This window comes from Monodelphis domestica, chromosome 8 (assembly GCF_027887165.1).
Source record: "Monodelphis domestica isolate mMonDom1 chromosome 8, mMonDom1.pri, whole genome shotgun sequence".
NCBI lineage: Eukaryota > Metazoa > Chordata > Mammalia > Didelphimorphia > Didelphidae > Monodelphis > Monodelphis domestica.
The window spans coordinates 229,813,364-229,834,980 of record NC_077234.1 but is presented as its reverse complement, the minus strand read 5'-3'; positions in this window follow the sequence as shown (position 1 = coordinate 229,834,980).

Below are 21,617 nucleotides of genomic sequence, written 5' to 3'. Positions count from 1 at the left end.
AACAGATGTTTAATAAATTTTTGTTTAAATAAATTGAGTAGGGAAATTGCCAAGGCATAGATAAGACATTTATGGATTCATTATAAACTCTACCACGAAGCACTATCCTTCTGGACATATCATATTGAAAATGTTTTATCTATGACAAATAAGAAAATATAGTTTTGATGAACCAGTGGATGGACAGAATATTAGCTATATAGACTATTCATTAAAGTTAACCTCTAGATTTAAATATGGAGACCTTTTCACATACTGTAAAAGCATGATAGAAATCTTTTCTAAAATAATCTCAAATGATCTAAGCAATCCAGTGCAGTGGATAGAAGTTTGGGTTTAGATTTTTCATTTGACATTCACTAAATGTGTAAAATGAGAAATAAGTTAAAATCTTTATGCCACTAGTAATTGTCCACTATGTCAGTTAAACATCAATGCCTCTAGGGTCTCTCTGCTAAGTATGAGAAAGGTATGGAGAAAGTTCCCATATGGTAGCTTCCCACACTACCAAATTCACAGGCCCTATTTGTACTTGTTAAACCACCAGCCATGCTTACAAAGATCTTTTTTTTTTTTAATTCTGAATTGAAGAATTTTGTATTTTATTCTCAGATCAGTTGTGCTGGATGTCATTGGGCTTGAATGTGAAATTCACACATAATTAGAATCAGTCATTCAACATTTGTTATTACATGCACATTACAAACATACTATTACCAAGGTTGCTGACCATCATCATTTTGAAATGATATTACTGCTCCCCAAATGTAACATAATTTAGATGATCAACATCTTTTTCATCATACATCTTTAACATTTATAATATTTCTTTGTCATTAAATGTCCCCTATGATCCGTGTGATCTTTTTGATGCTGTTTTACCTAATATTTTCATGGAACCAATTAAAGACTTTAGCCTAGGCATGCCTATACATATGAAATTCTTAGCTTCATGCTTTAAAAAATTCTTCAAGAGTCAGTCCAGGGCCATTTTGATATTTCCCAACTAATTACTTTCTACTTGATTTTTTTTTCCAAATTGGTTCAAGAGATTGGTTTACTGCCATAGGGATTATCACATGATGACATATGTTGATTTACATAGTAATGAAAATATAAATGCCACCTCTTCAAAAGAAAAGAGTTAAAAAACCTAAAATCAGCTCATAAAAAATTTAAGTCTTTTTTAATTGGACCCACATCCCATGGCCCCACAGAATGGTAAACATTTTTTAGCTTCATAGAAGGCAAAGTTGGCAGTGAGATCATATCACAGATTTTGTGCTTTCCTGATAATAATCCTGGTATAATTACATATTTGACAAGTAGAAACAACCAGTGGAGTTTGAGGGTGCTAAGAAGTGCTTTATCTTTCTTCTGCCACAATCCATGGCTGTCTTAGACACACATAGACATTCATGAATGTACATATACTTTTGCCTGTCTGTGAGCATATGCTATATAATTTAGCTTGGGTTAAGCAGAGTTCGTTTATTTTTGGAGTGTGTTTTTATAACAACAACAACTATTGATAGAATGCTTTAAATTGTAGAGAATCATTTTCCATATATTATCTCATTTGAGCTTCTAAAAACACTATGATTTTTGAATAACATGGAACTAATTTAAAAATTCACAAAAACAGAAATGGAAGAAAGGCATCTGTGAGTTAATTTCTTATATTCAGATAGATGATAAAGGAATACTCATAAATTGTATAAAGAATTTATTTCTTTGTGCTTATATGGCCTTTATAAATCCATTTCCCTCTTCAACTGTAAAAAATATAGAGGAAGTCGAAACCTATCAAATTTCTTTACAATCATAACAATGACAACAATAAGTCATAAATCTCACCAAAGGACGTTTCTAATTCAAGAGTTTTTATTGTACTAGATGATCTGTAAGTTTTTATCCAAATATGAAATTAAATTATGTTGTGATTAATCTAATCCAAGCAAGTTTGTGCTCACTTAAAGTAATGGGTTGATAATGAATTACATTTTAAATTATGTAAGAAATGTTTTGTATTAAGGCATAGCCTAGCATCTTGTGAATGTGCCTCCAAAAAGGGACCATGAAACATTTTTATGAATAATTTCATATGTGACTCATCATTAATTTATGAAACCAGAAATAGTTGCATGTTTATATTTCAATTAATCTTTACATGTTTAGATGTAACTATAACTTTCTCTATTTATCTACCTATATCTATATATGTAGAAAGTTTCATGTTGCATATTGGTAGGCATGTCTGCTGTCTTTGTTCTAGTAGACTATCTAGATGAATATCTTTACTAAAGTAATCCTTTTGCATATTATCATTTGTAAACAACAAAACTTCATAAAGTGGCTGAAGTGGTGGGAGTAATAGTAATAGTAATAAGGAGAATAGTATGGTATATTGAGGACAGTTAGGTGGCAGAGTGGACAGAGTGCTGTCCTGAAGTCTCATCTCTGACTTCAAATCTAGCCTCAGGCATGACTAGCTTGTGTGTCCCTGGACCACTCACTTGCCCCTGTTGGCCTCAGTTTCCTCATCTTTTATATGTGCTAGAGAAGGAAACGACAAACCATGCCAATGTCTTTGCCAAGAAAACCTCAAATGTGATCATGAAGAGTCATATGACTGAAACGACTGAACAACAATAATTGGAGACAAGAGAGTTGACTTGGAAGTAGAGAAGATCTAGGCAAGTTCTGGCTCAGATCGGCACTAACTATATGACCACAGGCAAATTACTTAAGCTCTCAGTGCCCCAAGTAACTTCCTAATACTTTAAGTTCCAGACAATCTGCTGACCTGCATCCATAGAGGGAAGGAATTGACGTGTCAAATACATTGCAGATCAAACTAACCTCTGTCAAATAAAAATAAAGGAAGACAGTAAAAGAGTTTGCAAGATAACACAAAGAGGGAAAGTGATGAGCAGAAAGGGGACTAGAAATTAAAAGCTTTTCCCCAACTGTGATATGTTATCAGTGATGGCTGGCATTTGAAATGTTTTTAAAAAAAAAGGCATTATCAAGGACATCAGTGGCTAGAAAAGGATGTGGGCAAGTGAGGTATGGAGAATGGGAGATCATAAGTAGACAGCTCTCAAATACCAATGGAACTAAAGGAAAGCCTCCAAAAAATAAATGAATGGATCCTCTAAGGAAGATTCATAGGAAGACATGAATAAATATTTCACTGGGCAAGAAGTGATGAAAAGATTGTGATTCTCACTACAGAAGGATTACTTAGATGAATAAGACTCAGATTCATGTATGTAATTGTGTTTCAAAAATTTTCTCATTCTGTCCATTAAATAATTATTACATCAGAATATAGAAGGAAAAAATGTTGTAGAGTACAACCATGTAGTTTTGTTTTAATTAAAATCCTTCTGGTTTTTTAATTGATCCAAGGTAGAAGATTGGTAAGGACTAGCCATTGGGAATTAAGTGACCTGCCAGGGGCACACAGCCAGGATGGGTCTGAGGTCAGATATGAACTAGGATCTCCTATCTCCAGACCTGGCTCTCTATCCACTGAACTACCTAATTGTCCCTGTATAGTTTTAGTCCATTGAAAGCAATTAGGTGGCAGAATTAGTGAGCCAACAATAACTTATTAAGCACTTTACTAGGCACTCTGCTAAGTGCTGGAGAGATAAAGAAAGTCATAAAGAAGTCCCCAATCTTAAAGGACCTCACCTTTTAATGAGGTAGACAACTCCAGAGCTATGTGCGACACAGAGTCCAGAAGACCCGAGTTCAAACCCAACCTCAGAGACTCACTAGCTATGTTACACTGGACGTTACTTAACATCTATCTACCTCAGTTTCCTCATCTGTCAAGAGGAGATAATAATAGTATCCATTTCCTAGAGTTGTTGTCAGGATAAAATAATGTTTGCAAAGTGCTCTGAAAACATTTAAGTACTTTATATGCTAGGCATTATTATTAATAATAAAAATAATAATTCAACAAATTTTGGGCTTTGCATATAAAATAATTACTAATCTCTTGAAACTTATATTTGACGCATAGCCTGAATTCCCTCCGTTATATCAGTGGACTACTTATAGAAGGATCACTTGAAACTTAACCTGAATCACTGCATAGCAGGAAAAGCTCATTGACCTATAAAATATTAAATCTGCTTTGGTAGTGACCAAGGACATTTAATCCTAACTCTTAAGGCTATAAAGTACTTTGCTCATATTATCTTCCTTATTAAAAATCCTGTGACACTCTAGTCTTCAATAGCTTCATTTTGCACATGAAGAAAGATTTAGAGAGATTAAATGGTTTATTATTTGCCCATTAGCACATAGTTATTAAATGTTGAAGATGGAATTTGAATTCATTTTGATGTTCTGAACTTCAATTCCAGAATTCATATCCATCTCTACAGTATTTCAGAGCCTCTCCAATTCATCTCCAACACCACTCCAAATCCTTGCTTTGAAATACTGTTCTATTAATGGCAATTAGTCAATCAACCCATAAATATTTATACAGAAGGCATTATAATAGATAAAGTAGAAGCTTAAGGCAAGCTGTCTCTTCTCAAGAAGTTTACAGTTGGCTGAACAAGTTGGGGTATGTGACTTTAATGAAATACTAATAAGAAATGATAAACAAGATGACCAAAAAAAAATCTGGGAAGACTTCTATGAAGTGATACAAAATAAAATGAGCAGAATGAGGAGAACGTTGTACACAGTAACAGTAGTGTATGATGATCAACTGTGAATGAATGCCTTAACTATTATCGACAAGGCAAGGATCCAAGACAACTCCAAGGGACTCATAAGGAAAAGGGATATCCATCGCCATAAATGGATCAGAGTCCAAATGCAGATTGAAGCATACCATTTTCACTTCTTTTTCTCCATGAATTTTTCTCTAGTGTAAGCAATATGTCTTATTTTACAACATGAAAAACATGGAAACATATATTTTATGATAATATATCTACATCCTATGTCATATTGCATACTTTGGAAGAGGAGGGAGGGGTGAAAGAGAAGGAGGAAACATGGATTGCAAAATGTCAGAAATGAATATTAAAAATTGTATCCACACGTAATCTGTAAAAAATTATAATAAGCTTGCAGTCTTGCTTTAGAAATAAAACTCTATGAAAAGATAATTAACAGGAAATAAGTGACTACCACTGCTTTTTAAAACTAATTGAAAAACCAGACTCAGATTTAGCAAAAGTAGTGAGTCAATAAGATCTTTAAAGGTTTTGTTTCTTCCTACTCCACAATCTCTGATTTCTCATAAACTGCTGCCAAGGTTACATCTTTCTAGGAGTTCCATGAAAGCACCATTATCCTATTGCTCACCCAGGTTTAATTTTTTTTAAAATTTTTTTATTGAAGGATACATGGAATGATTTCCTGACTGTCAGAAGGCTAAAGACCTACATGTAATAGGTAGGCTGTGGGGTCCATACTAAGGGAGGTCTTCAAAGTGGAACAGATAGCCCAAAGACCCAGGAGATTAGAGCAGCAATATAGTCAATGTATAAAATTAAAGGGATGGAGGGTGGTTGAGTGACAGCTATCACTGGTACTTACCCATACTAAACAGTCTTTTTTGTCTCTAAAAAGGAAAGAAGGGAGAAAAAAATCTACCACATCTGACCCGAGTGTCTAATTTGGACTAATTTGGCAAAGTATAAGCTTTCATTATTTTCTAGATTCAGAATAAGCCCCCAAATCAATACTTGTCCTGCAGTATGAAGTCATATTTTGTATTTTCATTGTGATTTTATGGGATCAGTAAAAGATTCACTTTGGGAGAGTATGACAATGAAGTATTCATACAGGCAACACTGAATGCAATAGGGCTCTAAGAGCTGAGAGTGGGTATTTGAAAGAAAAAGGAGGAGCTGGCTGAGTGTAAGTTTATTTATTTATTTATTCTGTTTATGAAAGTTTTCTTGTTTGAAAGAAGTTTTATGATGAAGAAAGAAACTGAATTCCCATAAATAATAATATCTTACCCCCCAAAGGCTTCAATTAACCATATTTGCTTTGCAAATTGCTAAAGAAAATAGGGAGTTTCACTTTTTTAATAGCAAAGTTTTACAAATTTATGGTTATTTTAAATATTAAATAAAATTCCTATGACTGGCATGGCCTTGGGGGAGAGGGAAAAAGCTGAGTCCTGGGAATGAATTTACTTGAGGGACCTATTAATATCCTGATTTTATGAGACAGAGATTCCCATTATCAAATTATGTGCAAGTTGTTATGCCCTCATTCAAGTATCTCCTTTTTTCCAAGTGGAAAAAGGCATAGAAAAACTGCTAAACATCTGAATTTAATTTACCAGCAGCAGTGACCACCCAAGATGGCAGTGGCTTCTTCCCAGAGAAACTTGATTACATAGAATGAGTTGCCCTCACTTCCTGAAGGGATTGGTGGGGGGAGGGATAGAGTATACCTTTAAGCAAGGCAAGAAAATCTGTTTTAAACAAAATCCCTTAAATGCCAGCTGTTTGAGTTAATCTATCTCTTTGAGGTATGCAAAGGGTTAAAGAATGGGCCTCAGACTTTGGGGGAATTTTCTGAACTCGGGCTTCCTCCTCTCTTCTGTCACTACCATATTCTGGTGGATTTTTACTGAGAGAGAAGCCAAGTCAGTAAGAAGTTGACTGAATCGTGCATTGTGCCCCATCTGTTGAAGTCATTATCTTATGTTGGTAGAATTCACAGATCATGGATGCTCACTGAAGAATTCTGACCCACAGCCCCTCAGGTCAGGGTTTCACTAAGCCAACAATAGAGATCTAGTTTTCCTTTTAGGTAGTCATATTAAAGTAACAGCCCCTTTCCAAAGAGGTATAATGTATTTCCCATTAGAATGGCCTAGAAACAAGGTGAATGGTTTAGGCAAGAGATCAAACTTATATCCAATTTGTTGAGGGCCATGTCTACATCATGTATCCTAGGATTCCATTTTTAACCCCATTTTAGGTTTTCTTCCTTGCCTCTATACATCTATTCTGATTTTAAGTCCTATAAATTAACATCTTCCTATTCTGAGCTACATTCACTATTTCTCTTTTTTTAATTCTTTTAAAAATATTTATTTTTAGCATTCACTTTTAGTGACAAATTTTCTCCTTTCCCATACACTGAAAAGACAAACAATATTATATCAATTATACATGTAAATTTAAGCAAAACATATCTTCCTATTAGACATGTTTTTAAAAAAACACAAGAAAAATAAAATAAAAAAATATAGTTCATCTTCATTCAGAGTTCATTAGTTCCCCTCTGAAGGTGGATAGCAGTTTTCATGATGGGTCCTTTGGAATTGTCTTGAATCATCATCTTGGTCAGAGTGGCTAAGTATTTCATAGTTGATCATTTTTGTAATTCTCTTGTTTCTGCTCACTTCACTTTGCATTAGTTCTTTTTTTTTTAATTTTATAGTATTTTATTTGATCATTTCCATGCATTATTCATTAAAGACAAAGATCATTTTCTTTTCCTCCCTCCCACCCCCCCGTAGTCGACGCGTGATTCCACTGGGTATCACATGTGTTCTTGATTCGAACCCATTGCCATGTTGTTAATATTTTTGCATTAGTTCTTATAAATCTTCCTATTTCTCACTTTAGGTGACATTTAGTGGTTTTTTCTTTTTCTATTTTGGATCCAATTAAACTTTAGCCAGCCTTGCATGGGTCCTATTCTCTTTTCAGCAAGAGTCTAGATGAAAAACTGGACCAGTGTGATCCCTTTTCTTATCATTTGTAGACAACAAAGATCTTTCTAAAGAGCAAAGATGATGACATTGATAGTGGTCAAAGAACATAGTCTTGTACAAGGATAATTCACTTTTTAAAAAGAAATATCCACTTTTGTTAAGAAACATACACTCTGTGCATCATATATGTGTCATGATATGTCAGCTTCTTTGGCAGTTTGACAAAGACTATGGGAATCCATCTCAGAATAATCTTTTTAAATGAATAAAATATGTTTAAAAGGACATGGGCTCTAGGTTAAGAACCTCTCTACTGGTAGACAAAGGACTGAGCCTAAATACAGGAAGATCTGAGTTCCAATTTTACCTCTGAGAGCTATTAGCCATGGGATTACAGGCAAGTCACTTAAGCTCTCAAGGCTCTCAAATGACTTTCCAAGACCACAAATCATGGATAAATTGCTAATCTTCACCCCTGGAGGGAAGGAGCTATCACTCCCCTAAAATTATTTTTATTGTTTAAGAAAGAGGTATGTTGGGGATAGAATCAGATCATGAAAAACAGAAAAGCATTTTCCAAATGTTAAGAATGGTAAAAAGCTAGGAGGAAAACGAGATCAGAAAATAAAGGCTTCTTCCCTTTATTCTCTAAATCAGATCAGGAACTTTTTGGATTGAAGAGCTACATTGCACTTATCCCAAGTTTGATTGCCAGAAAGGTCAATCCCTCAAATGAGAGATGGAGGTAAGAAAAAGAAGCTCTGCAATGATAGCATTTTCTGAGCTTGGTGATAACTCATCCTATATATATATATATATATATATATATATATATATATATATATATATATATGCATTCATATGTGTCTTCTTATGTATACACCTATGCATATACACACATATACATGTATGTATTTTTAAACCCTTTCCTTGTATATTAGAATCAAATCATTCCAAGAATGAAGAGTGGTAAGGGTTAGGCAATTGGGGTTAAGTGGCTTGCCCAAGGTCACCCAGCTAAGAAATATATGAATCCAGTTTTGAACCCACATCCTCCTGACTTCAGGCTGCTTCTCTGTCCCCTGAGTTGCCTAACCGTGCATATATATACATATATATGTATATATATGCATTTTTAGGTCCAACTGAAAGATCTGAAGAAGTGAAAACAGAAAGATAATATGTGAATTACTGGGATGCTAAAGAATGTCAAAGCTGGCCAGAAACTTATTGAATTCCAAATGCAGTAAATTAAATAAAACCAGAGGCTACTGCAGAGAGACAGTGGTGAAACTGATATGGCTTGGTGGGTTGAGAGAGGCAGCAGCCCTGCCTATACTGAATTTAACCAACTTTTTAGTAAGCTTTTAAACCCTCGTGGTTCCTTCCAGACGTGGAGTGATATTATCATATATGATGTATTACCACAGTCATTCTTATTGAAGAAAAGAAGAAGGAAATCTGTCCATTCCGGCCCCACAGAAGGAGCGGCACAGATTCCTGCATTTGGCACTTAGATCGTTGCTAAAGTTCAGAGAAAAGCTAAAATTTAGAAACAGGAGGCTGACTTTTCATTGTACCTGGTCATTGTCAAACTCCTTGTTTAGTTCTCCATGGGATGATGTATTGAGCTTTTATCAGGGAGAGTGTTGGGGATAGGGAGTGGAGGATGTGTTTCTACAGTGGACTAGAAAAGAATTCTTACAGAGTTACTATGTTTTCTTAGTTCTTAAGTTTGACTGTTGCAGAATTTTTTTTTTCTGAAGACCACAAACAAAGCCATCCCTAAACAGGGGCGGATGCTATTGGAGGGGTCCACCTGACTAAAAATATCTCCCCTACTAAGCTGCCCAATGCCTCCCTCTCATTAGAGTCCCTCCTGGGGTGGGGGGCGGATGGAGTCTTTTTTGGGAAACCGTGATCCAAATCTAGAAGAATGGAAAGGAACTGTATAGAACATCATCAAACCAGCTCTAAAACAATGGTTTGTCATATGTAGCAGGTGGGGGTTTAGTAGCATTAAATCTCTTCGTTAAAACTGCATTTTGAAATTTTGTTTCTGAGTGTGTCTGTGTGAGTTTGCTCTGCTCCCTGCTCATTCCCTCACCAAGTCTGTATTTGCCTGACGCTGCATTGCAAATCCAGCATGGATGGACTGGAGTGGACTGGGTCTTGGTTAGTTTGACACTTGAAAATCACTAGCAACTTGGAGGGACTGTTTGTGTTGCAGGCATAGGGTATCATCCCAAGAAAATGGAGGGCTACAGGTGAACTTTGGTCATCATGAGAAGTATTTGAGAATTATTTTATCTTATTTGTTTGTTATCTCCAGGCAATGTTGGACCAGAGGCAGCTTGGTGAAGGAAAAAATGTGGCATCAAAGAAATCAAGTTTCTTCTACTTCCTGCCTATGTGACCTTGAACTAGCAATTTGCATTGTACTAGCAAAAGTATTGTACTAGCAATTTAATTTCTCCGGACTTCAGTTTCTTCATTGGAAAATTGAGGGGGTTGGACTAAAGCCAGTCCTATCCTACCCAGATGAAAAAGGAATCTCTGTGAGCTGCATATTAACATTATCTCTGTTAGAGTAGGTAGGTGACACAGTAAACAGTCAGGAACACTTTTCTTCCTGAGTTCAAAGACCTCCAACATTTATTAGCTCTGTGACCCTGAGTAAGTCACTTAACCCTGTTTTACTGAGTGAGTTTTAATAAAATAAATAAAAGCCTCATTTTCCTCATCTGTAAAAAGAGCTGGAGAAGGAAATGGAAAAATGCTCCAGTATCTTTGCCAAGGAAACTCTGAATGGGATCACAAAGAGTTGGACAAAACAGAAATGACTGGGCAACAACACTAATGTTATAATATATTTTACTTTATTAAACAGTCCTCAAATACATTTTAATCCAGCTCATGCTTGAGAGTTACGTGAGGACCTTCAGTCCCTAACCAGTGAGTCTGAGGCCTCTGGAGATGAACTCCAAGATCCTTTCCAATTAATCTTTAGTCTAAGATCAATAGCATATATTTTTCTTGTTTGAAAAAAATTTTGTCCAAATCTATGATTTTATTAATGTAGGTAACTCCTGGTAAGGAAACTCCTTCTACCAATGGAGATCAGTAATTATTCTGTCATTTTAAAGTCAGAAAGTACATGTATAATCACAAATATATATATATATATATATATATATATATGTATTACATGTACTGTCATAATGTGGATTTTTTAAATCCCACTAATTTGTACCTTAATTGGGTTTGCTTAGCTGGTAGACACATGTTCTAGTACCTGAGATCCCTAAAAATATTCTTCACAATAGCACAAATTCATACAACTAGAATATGACAGAAAGGAGAATTTCTTGATTGAATCACTTGATTCCTTTTTACTGAGACACCCTATGGGTGAAATTTGAGTAGCTCACAGTTCTCTTGAGAAATATGAATGTGTTGGCAGCACTAGACGTGGAAACCTAACGAGTTATTAGGAGGCTGGTTCTCAAAACAAATCCAGAGGCCAAGTTTTCTCTAGCTTAATACAGGCATGGCCAAACAAATTTAAACTAGGACTTGAGAGTAATTAGCCCAGGCCTGAGAGGCATAACAAGACTGTAGTGTAGACAAGTAAACATTTTAAATAGAAGTTGAAGAGAAATCCCAAAGCACTGATATCCCACTTTTCCTGATTGCTGATTCTCACTGCCATCTGACACTCCATCTCCATGACACTAGTAGGAAAAGAAAAATCTGGTGAAAATGTTCTGGGTTGTTGCACATTTTTGTGGCCTGACCTGCTAAATGTTTTTAAGCTGAATTAAACCACTTGAGAACTCTCTCCTCCTGCAAATGCTATCTTATCATTGTGGATACTAAAATGTTTTATGAGCTTTTGGAAAAACTACTTCCATAGTCTCAAGGTAAAGGTTGACCTTGTTAATGGAGCTCCAGCTGTCTATCTCTACGGTCTCCTACACACTGTATGAAAAATGGTATGCAATTTTTGCATTCTGGCTTTGCTACAACAGCTTCCTTTTGAACTCAGGAGATATTTGAGTTATGATGATTGCCGCAAATGTCTCCATGGTATTACCAAATATTATGCTACAACCTGATGGCCTAAAATTGCATTATAGGAGAAAAAGAAAATTTACAGCAGTCTTTTTTTTTTGAGGGAGTTTGTTCTCTTAAATGACTACATAAAAACTTTTTTTTTCACTCAAAATTAGATCTAGATAACTTTAAATGTTTTCACCAGCATTTATTAGAATATGGGGGAATAACAAGTCATTGAGACATTTTTCTTTAAATTTTGGTATTTGATTAAATTTCCCTGTTACATTACTTCTCTAAAGTTCTACTAATTTCTCTGTAGATTGGCACTGGTCTTCTGAAATTTATGTCAGTGGAGACCTGGCTGGCATGTCCTACTGCTTTGGAAAAGCTTTGCATAAGGGCTTAGTGGTGGGATCTGTGTCTGCTGCTCAAGGACTAGATTAAATTCAGAGAAGATCATTTACAGATTGACCAACAGTCAACTCAAAAATGCCATCTACTAATGCACAAATCAGTTGCAATTAACTGCAGTAGAAAGAGTGACTGTTTTGACAAAATTACATCTCCTTAAAGTACTGACTTATTGTCATGTTACAATATCAGTATATAAATTTTCATAGCATGAAAAATACTCCCACTAAGTACTCCATAATGAATATGAAATATAATTTCAAATCCAATCCTTTTTTTGTCACTATTTGTGTTTCCATAGAAAGCAGTGAACTCTGGAACAAGAATATCACATTCTTATCCTGTGGCTTTCTCTGTCACTTTGCTCAAAAAAAACAAAACAAAAATAACAAAAATCCCCTTTATATCACTAACGTCCTGTGAGATTTCATGTACCAAGGCCATAATGGGATCTACCAAGATGGTGTCATCCAAAGCGACTCTCTTCATTAGTCATTATCAGAATCTACAATTAGACAGTAATGGTGGAAAATTATAGTCCCTATGCTAATTTGGGCCTGACTATTTTATCCTGAATTTACTTAAACCTTTCATCATTGTTGAAGCCCAGATGGACCATAAAGATATCCTACGTATATCCTGGGTCTTAGCCAAAATCTTTTCCTTCTAGTAAGCTGAGATACAGCCTTTTAGTACATGGTAAAAATTGGAAGCTAAATATTGACCTGTATGCCATCTTTTTATGATAGTCAATAAAATCCATTAGTGATTCCGTTTAATGAGTTACAAGTCTAGGTCTTGATCCTAAGAAAAGACTCAGTTAACTTAGAACTTCTATCTAGACTTAGCTCATCTTTCCTTGGAAAGATACTCAGATGAGAGGGAAAAATTCAGAAAGGAATTAAAGAGATCTAGGATCTATTCTTTATAATTAAATATTCATTATAATTTATAAAGAGTTCACATAAAAAACAACACCAAGGAAATACCTCCATCAGTGGGTAATCTACAGTAAATAGGGTCTAAAAAGAACAAAATAAAAATTTTTATTTTTTAGCCTTTTTATTGTGCTTAAAATAGTAGACCATGGAGACTAGCCAATGAGATCCTTAGAACATGATCTATGTTCCCTGTCTGCTACCAAACCACTATTTTGCAGCTTGCTTGGTGAGCTTTCTTCTAGTCATGAGTACCTGTGGTCCTGGTGCTGTGTGGTGATGAAGAGTTTTCTAATTGATTTCAAAGTTGGAAAGACTGATAATGAAGTTGCAAATAAGTTTATATATTAAAGAATAAACTTTTTCCTCTGTCCTTTTTGTGAGCATCTCTCTCTTTTGACAGTTTTAAAGTGAAAAATATCTGCCATAAGCCTCTGGCTGGAGTAAGGGGCCAACAGCTGCCTCATCTCTCCACCTGCCCACCATGTCTCCTTCAATACATGATGCTTCTTCCTGTTGTGCTTATTTTTTCTAATCTTAAGTGAATGAGTCTCCAGATTGGAATGAGTAAGATTATGACCTTACAAGCTTAAAAAGTTTGGAAGGGCCATGAGAGGTACCTCTCCAGCAAATGAAGGCAATAATATATACCACTGGAGCTGGTAGCAGCTATAGTTGTTTGGCAAGAAGATAACTCTGGGGAATGACTTGCTTGATTTAGGCCAACATTGCCTTGACTTCGCAATTGAGATAGTGACTTGCTAGTTCAATTGGCCAAAGGAATTACCTTCCAATGGCCACACCATACTCAGAAGGGGTCTTACTGGGAGCTCCACAATGGAAGAAAAATAGTCTTAGAGTCATAGGTATCCCTTGGTATTAAATGTCCCCTTCATGGATACCTCAGTGCCTTTGGGTATCAAGGGTAAGTCCACAATCCTTTTTGTACCTTATTCTCAGCTGCTCCTAGTTTTGTGCTTTGGGGTTGAAATGAACAGGTCTAGCCCTCCTATAATACAATGGACCTTCAAGTATTTTAAGCCAACAGTTGTTGGTCAGTCATTTTTCAGTTGTATCTGATTCTTCATGAAACCATTTGGGGTTTTCTTGGCGAAGATACTAGAGTGATTTGCCATTCTTTCTTCAGCTCATTTTACAGATGAGGAACTGAGGCAAACAATTAAATGACTTGTCCAGAGTCATATGGTAAAATGTGATATTTGTAGGATGACTGGCACATAAAAGGTGCCATATAAATGCTTGCTATATTATTTTTTTCACTATATTATTTTTTATTGATGTTTTATCACTTTTGGATCACACTTAGTCATCTATGACCCCCAGATATTTTTTAGATGAATAGCTATATAGCCTCACTTTCCCCAACTTGTACATGTGAATTTGCCTTTTTTTGAACACAAGGAAAAAACTTGTCATATATCATTATTAAATTTCATTTTATCAAATTTGGTACTTGTTTTCCTCCTGACAAGATACTTTGAATGCTATCACTGGCTTCCTGTGTGTTTAATTTTCCTTTTCTCTTTGTATTAGCTGCATATTTGATAAACATACCATCAATGTTGTCAACTGAGAGTTGACTACATCTCTAAACTCTCTTCTAGAGTTGCCATTCTATGATGAATAATAGTAGCTTAATGGCTCAATTTATAATAGCACCTTAAGATTTATAAAGTACTTTCTTGACCTTAACCCTTGGAAGGTTATGAAGTCCACTCTATAGATAAAGAAACTGAGGGTCATAGAATTGCAATGACCAACCTGGGGTCACAAATCTGAGCAGGTATAAAGCCAGGATTTGACTCTATACTCACGATTTTAATAATAATAACAAATAACTAAGATTCATATATCACATCCTATATGCCATGCACTATGCTAAGTGTCTTATAAAGATTATCTTTTGATCCTCACAATAGCCCTAGGAGGTAAATGCTATCATTTTAAAGTTGAGGAAACTGAGGCAAGCAGAATTTAAATGATTTGTCCATATTCATGCAGGTTGTAGGTATGTGAAGCCTATTTTGAACTCAAGTCTTCCTGATTCCAGGTCTAGTTTCCGGAGTTTTCCTATATCTATGCTTCCTTAAAAAACAAGCAAACAAACCAGATAGCCTCTTAACTGTGAATGTTGGCTAGTGTTTGACATATTCATTCCTATTCATATTTTCCCTGTGTCTTCTGCTTATTCAACTTCTTTCTTCCAATTCTCCATTTCTTCTCTCCTCAATCACTGTCATCTATTTATTTAATTCTTTTCTTTTATTCTTTATTTTTCTCCTGTTTCCCTTCTGCTTTTCTAGCCCTGTCAATGGCATGAAAAGGGTTAAATATCACCCAGGATATGAAGTCTTCCTCTTCTTCAGTTCCTCAAAAGGTGCAAGGCCTGTTAGTCATCTGATTACGGGATAAACAAATACAGACTTGTTTCTACAGATCTCTTCACAGTTCATTTCATACCAATATCTTTGATAATTATGGACTGGTCACAGTTCAAGTGTCACTTCCTTTTTTTCTGGCCCAAATGGGGGTTTAACTCTTTTGCAAGTTTTGATGCCCACAGGGGAAAAAAAGAGCAATTACAAAAGGAAAGAGTTGACCTACCTGATTAAAAACCCAGCATCCTATGCTAAAATTGTCAGACTTTCATGTCTGTATGGATGTATGTGGTGCACTGGACACAGAACTGCGTGGGACTATTCTCAGAATGAGCGTTTACCTCACAAAAGCTAGTTTGTTGCCTTTTTGTTGGTTGAGGACTCTGGGACAGGTTTGGGAGGGAGGACCGATGAAGGGCAGAAGCGGCAAAGAACAGTTTGGTTGCTTCCCTTGCTTCACCTGAATCCGGTTGGAAGCACCGGTGTTATGATTTGTAGTATCAAAGCGTGGTCATGGTTGGGGGAAGGTTTGGAGGTGGGAAAGGAGCCTTGTGTATATATTGACTGCTTGTTGCCTAGTCAGTGGGTTTTTCTTAGACCATCATCAAAGTGCTTTCTTTCATTTAGGGGAATAAACAATGACTCTTTTTACTCCTATCTTCTGACTCTGATTTTATTTGTGCCAATGGGGCACTGGTGCTCATTTTTGAGTGAGGTGTGGGTATCTCACACAGATTGATGTGAAGTACTTGTAAGAGAGGACAGAGACAGAGACAGAGAGAGACATAGAGAGAGAGAGCAGGAGAGAGAGAGAGAGAGAGAGAGAGAGAGAGAGAGAGAGAGAGAGAGAGAGAGAGAGAGAGACAGGAGAGGAGAGAGAGAGAGAGAGAGAGAGAGAGAGAAACACGAGAGAGAGAGAGAGAGAGAGAGAGAGAGAGAGAGAGAGAGAGAAACAGGAGAGAGGAGAGAGAGAGAGAGAGAGAGGAGAGAGAGAGAGAGAGAGAAACAGGAGAGAGAGAGGAGACAGGAGGAGAGGAGAGAAGAGAGGGAGAGAGAGAGAGAGAGAGGAGAGGAGGAGAGGAGAGAGAGAGAGAGAGAGAGAGAGAGAGAGAGAGGAGAGAGAGAGAGAGAGAGAGAGAGAGAGAGAGAGAGAGAGAGAGGAGAGGAGAGAGAGAGAGAGAGAGAGACGAGAGAGAGGAGAGTTCTTAGCCAGGCTTACCAGATGCATACACCACACCTGGAGATTAATGATGACAATTCTAACTATTTGTAATCTATTCAGCTGACTCTCCTCATAAGAAGATCTGTCTTAAACAGTCTTTGGAATCCGATGGTAGTTAATTTAGATGGGATCAGGGTTTGGCCAGATCACATAGGTCTCAATTTTCAACATTATTTAAAAAAAACAAAGATACAGTGTTTCCCTCCAGTGCAAATTTGAGCAGAAGGAGAGGAATGCTATATATCATAAAATGTATGTGTTCACCTCTTCCCTAGGCTGCCCTGACTCTATCAAAATGTTTTTAATTATCTCTCCACTCCCTTGATGTTGATATATATGTATATATATATATGGTGTCCAAATCTCTCCTAGCTACAAAAAGGTAGAAATCCTCACCAATCTCTCTGCTGATGCTCATTATTCCCCACAGGGCTCTACTTACGGGTATCAACAGCAAAGAGTGGGTAGGATTAGCTAAAAGAATGAAACAAAATGGAAAGATAGTTGAGGTAGAATTGATGGGATTTGGATATTGATTGGATTTTTTAAAGTGAAGAAGTGAGTAGAGGCAAAGGAAACCTCAAAGTTAAGAACATGGGAAATGGAGTAAATGGTTTTGCCATGATCAGAATAGTGGAAAACAGAAAAAAAGAATGTTTTAGAGGGAAGATAAGTTTGTTTTTTGACCATGTTGATTTGGTTTGAGGTATACATTAGGGCATCCTTTTGGAGTTTTCCAGTAATAGTTGGAAATGTTTATCTTAATTTCCCAATCAGTCAAAGTTCCTGATATTTGCTAGATGCTGAGGAAAAACATGTCACCCAGCACTCAAGTGTATTAATATAAAACTCTCCTCATTTGGAGGTTGGTTATCAATGTTCTGATTCTGTGTGAAAGATGAAGTCAGTGAGAGCTTAGAGGAGGAGAAATTATTCTTCTGATTTCTAGATTTGAGAGATGATATCTATAAGTCCAGTTTCTCTTCCAGGGAACAGATCTCTGGTGAGAAAAAGTCTAATGGGAAACCTTTTAGAGACTGTGTGCTGTGTTCTACCCTCCCACACCCCCACTTGCTGAAACCAGCTGACAAATGTCCAGCTGGGACAGATGATCTAAGATTCACCCACAAGGCATGTGCTTTTCACTGGGGGAGCAATACAACAACCAATTAGAGATGGCAGATTGCCCCCCTTCCCTTATTTACCCTCTAGGTTCTTCTGACAATTCCTGCCCCTGGAAACTTCCCACCCAACATTACCTGCCCTCTCTCCTTTATTTTATGGATTATTTAATTTTTTACTGTGTTAGGAAAAGTGGGTTGCTCAGGGAGGAGTAATATCTTTGGTATGGAGGGCTTGGTCGTGCCCTCCTAGGGCAGCTCTCCAGCCTCTGACCCCCACCTGACACCCCCAGCTCTCACTTGTGGCTCCTAGTAGCTGCTAGCATGTGACAGCGGCCACATACCCCGGGCAACGGCTTCGACAGGCCAGCTAAACCTTGTGAGGGTAGCCATTGGGTCATCGTAGACCCCCTTGGTGAACTAGGGCTTTGCTCACCCAGCATATGAAGACTGCTTTGGCTGAACAGATGGAAGAAACCAATAAGAAACGGCTGAGAGGGCGACGCAGCAAGGCACCTGTGGAGTGTTTAGGGCGGTGTTGGAGCACAAAAGACAACCACGGCCATCCAATGCAAGCTGAGAAAGTCTCTCAGGTGTAATGACTTTTCGTGCCACTGGACCCAGGCTTCCAACGCCGAGAGAGTGGGACTGTCTCTGTGCATCGACTTTTCCACTTAAATCTTCATGCACAAGTGTCTTTGTGCACAAAAACACACAAAGACAAATAGGTCATCCTTGGTTACCGAGAGACTGCTACTACTATATTATCAGAATTTGTGTTTTGGATATATGTGTAGAGAATTATGTTCTCAGCAATATCTAGAGAAAGATTATATAGTTTTTTCATGGTCATGGGACCCTAACCCCCTATTTGTCATAGATTCAGTGTATCAACATTAGAGTTTTTTATTCTTGAACTATTTTTTTTTTTTAACCCCTTACCTTCTGTCTAAGGGAGAACTGATACTTAATATCAGTTTCAATGAAGAAGATCAGTTAAGGGGTTATAGTCATTGATGGGCTTTAAGTGACTTGCCTAGGGGTCACATAGCAAGGAAATGACGATCCACATTGAACCAGGAAGATATACTTCACTCTGTATTCAGATTTCATCAATTCCTTCTAAGGTAGAGGATAGCCTTTTCCCTCAAGAGTTTCTTGGAGCTGCCCTGCCTACTACCTCTATTGCTGATAATGCTTAAGACGTTTGAGTCATCGGACTTTATTGCTGGTACTGTGTACAATGTTCTCCTGGTTCTGCTCACTTCACTCTGCATCACCTTATGCAAACCTTTCTAGGTGTGTGTGTGTGTGTGTGTGTGTGTGTGTGTGTGTGTGTGTGTGTGTGCGTGCGCGCTATTTCTTTCAGCTCATCTCAAAATATTGATTGAGCCTATAATGGACACTATGCTGTGGTGGGCACTAAACATTAATTTAAATACTAACAGATATGCACAATGATACATAGACTAGAAAACCAATTTTTTATGTTATTAACATTGATCAAGGATCTATTATTGGTCAGGTTCTGTGCAAAGCACAAGAATTTCAAATAAAGACAAAAACAGTCCCTGCCCTCAAGAAGCTTATCCTCATCTAATAGGGGAAGATAAAGGTCAAAACTAGAGGAGGAAGAGGCTGCTACTTATTTAACCTCTATTGGCCTTAATCTACTGGAGAAGGAAATGGCAAACCACTCCAGTATCTTTATCAAGAAGACCCCAAGGAAGGATTTGAACTGAAGTTTTCCCAACTCAAGTCCCTCACTCTATGCACTGTGTCACTTGTCCACCTAAAATCTCCTACTAGAAGCCTTTCCTAGTCCCTCTTAATTCCAGTTCCTTCACTCTCTTAATTATTTCCTATTTATCATGTATATATATAGCATATAGTAGTCTCTCGGTGATCGAGAATGACTATTGTCTTTGTGCAGTTTCATCTACGGTGTACTCTCATGAGGTTTTGGAGTCCAAAGGCTGAGGCGCAGAGTTTGTGGCACATGGGCCAGTTGTTATAGGAGGTGCGGTTGTGGCCTGGTATCCGCATTCACACGCAGTGGCAAGATGTCGACGTCGCTCATCTTCAAAGGTGGTGGCAGCATGGTGAATGTGGGTTCGCCAGCTGCTTCTGTCAGAGGCAGCGAGTTCTAGTTGCTTTGGTGTAATGCCAGCCCACTTCAAGTTGGACTTTAGCTGATCCTTGAATCTTTTCTTTGGTCGGCCTTGTTTCCTGAGTCCAGCTGACAGTTCACCATAGAATACCTGTCCTGGTATTCGCTGTGGGTCTATGCAGATGACGTGTCCAGACCATCGTAGCTGGGTTTTGAGGACCAGGACTTCGATGCTGGTGGAGTTGGCTCTGTGGAGGACTTCCTGGTTGGTGATTCGGTCCTGTCATCGGATCCTCATGATTGACCGGAGAGAGCGTTGGTGGAATTGCTCCAACTGCTTCATGTGCTTCCGGTACAGTGTCCATGTCTCACAATCATACAGGAGCGAGCTGAGGACCACTGCTTATATACACTTTGAGCTTCGTCGCAGTGCTTACACCGCTGTGTTGGAGGACTTTGGAGCGCAGCCGCCCGAGTGCCTGGCTGGCCTTTTGGATCCTGGCATTGATCTTGTGGTCTAGGGACCCGTCGTTGGCGATGGTGCTGCCCAGGTACTTGAACGTATTGATGTTAGAAAGCTGCGTGCCGTCGATTGTAATGCACGGCTGGTTCGTTGGCTTCCCTGGTGCAGGTTGGAACAGCACCTCTGTTTTGCTGAGGCTGATAGTCAGGCCAAACAGTTTTGTTGCGGTGGAGAACCTGTCCACAATGGTTTGGAGATGATTTTCTTGGTGGGCCATGAGAGCACAGTCATCTGCGAAGAGAGCTTCCAGGATGAGTCTCTCTGTTGTCTTTGTTTTTGCAGTCAGGCGGCGAAGGTCGAATAGTGAGGCATCCAGTCGGTATTTGATGTAGACGCCCAGGTCTAGATCCATCACAGCATGTCATAATACTTGGGTGAAGTATAGGTTGAATAGTACCGGAGCAAGGGCACAGCCTTGTTTTACGCCATTGGAGATGTTGAAGCGATCGGAAGTCTCTCCACCAGATAGGACTTCCCCTGTCATGTCGACATGAAAGAGCTGGATCAGTTTGACGAATTTTGCTGGGCAACCGAGCTTGCTGAGGATCACCCACAATGCGTCCCTCTTCACTGTGTTGAATGCCTTTGTCAGGTCTATGAAGACAATGTAGAGACTCAGGTTCTGCTCAAGGCATTTTTCCTTCATTTGCCTCACCGTGAAGACCATGTCGATGGTGCTGTGATCTGGTCGGAAGCCACATTGTGATTCAGGCAGGTTCTGCTCTGAAACAGATGACAGGAGTCTGTTGAGTATAACACGGGCGAGGATCTTTCTGGCAGTGGCGAGTAGTGAGATGCCTCTGTAATTGTCACAGGCTGCTCGTGAGCCTTTGTTCTTGTATAGGGCTACGATGGAGGCATCTCTGAGTTCTGGGGGCATGTCTTCCTCTTCCCATATGCTGGTCAGCACTATGTGGAATGCCTGGAGCGCCTTTCCATTTAAGTCCTTGTATACCTCTGTTGGGATCCCATCTTTACCGGGTGCCTTGCCTGCACTCATTTGTTTAATGGCTTTCTGGACTTCCTCTATTGAAGGAGGGACATCAAGTTGTTCAATGGAATGGTTTTGGGGGATCTGGTCAAGGGCACTTTGGTCGACTGAAGAGGG